Genomic DNA, 2143 nt, shown 5'->3' with positions numbered 1-2143 from the left:
TTAAAGTGACAGATAGTAAGGGGACTTTTTTATTTTGATAATTAAGTTTCCGGGGGGCGCGGACATCGACTCTAGTGTTTTTTTAATTTGAATTGCTCTTTGCTAAGAAGCATTTATTTATTTCATTTTAATTGAAAACAATTACAAAACTGTATTTCATTGTTACCAATAAATGATTTGATATTGATATAAAAACGTCTGCATTGGATCTCTATCACGTTAGTAAAATTATTTACTAAAATGATATCATTAACTATTTTGCTCAATGTTATTTCCTTTATTTAAATTGAGTAACACCACGTGACACTTTTTATTTGAAGACACCAAATTATCAATGGAATCCTCAAATTAATGGGATACTAAAAAGTTGTCATTAGCTAATAATTTCCTTTAAAATAGACTCCTCCCCGATAAAAGCTGGTCACTGGAGAGAATGCTCAAGGTCCTTGTAAATCTTTGTAATGACTGATTTTTCAACGCAGTAACACCAATAACAAACCTAAGGACACACATTATACTAGTAGAAAATATGTATTTTAATAGCCTTTGTTTTTATTGATCAATAGAATACATTAAATACTTTTGTTCACTTTTTAGCATTCAAAATAATAGATATCTCTCAATACTGGGACAAGCCAATTTGCTTACCGTAAGTACCTTAAGAAAATGCATAAACATAAAGTTATGCCGTATAAAGGACTTGCATTATGTTTTATCATTGATAAACAGTTCAATATAAACAAAAACATGTATGATGTGTAACTATTTGTCATTTTAAAATGTTTTTCATGGTTGCAAAGGCAAATTCCACCGCAATTCAAGAATGACCCAGCAATCAAATACAGTCAGTCTAGGAACTGAACCAGCAACCAACCAATAACAGTGAAAGCGCACTACACCTAGGCTACCTGTACCATATTGGCAGAGTTGGGTAGGTTACAGTTACTCGTTACCTGTCCAAAATTGTTATTAGTAATGTAACTTTGGAAATAAAATAATATACCAACGAACATTATTGGACAAACCTTTTCAGGAACTTCAGTATCCCTTGGCGTTGGGTAGCAGCAGATTATTTAATCTTCTTTATCCTGTGCCCAAACTCAGTAACAATCTGATTACTTTTAGTTACTTTTGGATTACTTTCCCCAAAAGAGGCGTTAGAAGAAGACAAAAAGGATCCATCGAACACATTTGGTGTAACATCACAGTGGTCTCTGACTCGGGTGAAACAAACTTAAACTTCTGCCTTTTTTCAATGCTGAATTGAATGTAATTGAGAAAACAGAAAATTCATTTTTTAGGAAACATCCTTTCAGAATTTAAAAGTAATCTAGTTTTTCAAAAGTATCTGTAATCTGATTACAATATTTTGCTGGTAAAGTAACTGATTACAGTTTTTTTGTATTCAGATTATTTCACTTTAATCATGTCGCCTCTTTTACCCACTTTATATGTATATACTGTATTCTAGTCAAGGCTCATCCTATATACTGTAACTACTGCTGTACACAATTGTTCTATTCATATGCTGGCCGTTATGTCTATACACACCATCATATACATATATATATATATTTATATTCCGCACTCTGACATTGCTCATTCTAATATTTTGTATATTTCTTAATTTTGGGATTTGCGTGTATTGTTTTGTATTGTTAGGTATTACTGCACAGCTGGAGCTGGAACATAAGCATTTCGCTAGACTCGGGATAACAACTGCAAAATATGTGTATGCAACCATTTACTGTACTCCTTAATAACCCTATGTGGGGCACAGGACAGACCACTTTGATGTAAGGCTCCATACCTTGTAGCCTAGCCTAAAGGCTACTTTTGTTGCTCGTCTGAAAACGAAAGAGAAGATGTTTCTTACCGCTTTGACTCCATCTACTGTTCAATTCTTTGTGGATTTATAAAGCACCAGTATAACACACACACATGTATGTGAATAGACGATATGTAGGATAGCCTAGGATTACTTCAAATAAATGTTTTGAGGATATCAGAGTGATTGCAAATCAAGTTATATATTTGAAAAACAGAGATATAAGCCACTATAAATAACTATAATCATGTACTTTGCTCTCATAATGTTCTAAATTAATATTTGAGTAGGCCTGTCTTACTGTGGTCCCTGGTT

The sequence above is a fragment of the Salvelinus alpinus genome, chromosome 1, assembly GCF_045679555.1.
Source record: "Salvelinus alpinus chromosome 1, SLU_Salpinus.1, whole genome shotgun sequence".
In the NCBI taxonomy this organism is placed as follows: Eukaryota; Metazoa; Chordata; class Actinopteri; order Salmoniformes; family Salmonidae; genus Salvelinus; species Salvelinus alpinus.
The sequence above is the reverse complement of the archived record's forward strand: the minus strand, read 5'-3'. Positions refer to the sequence as shown.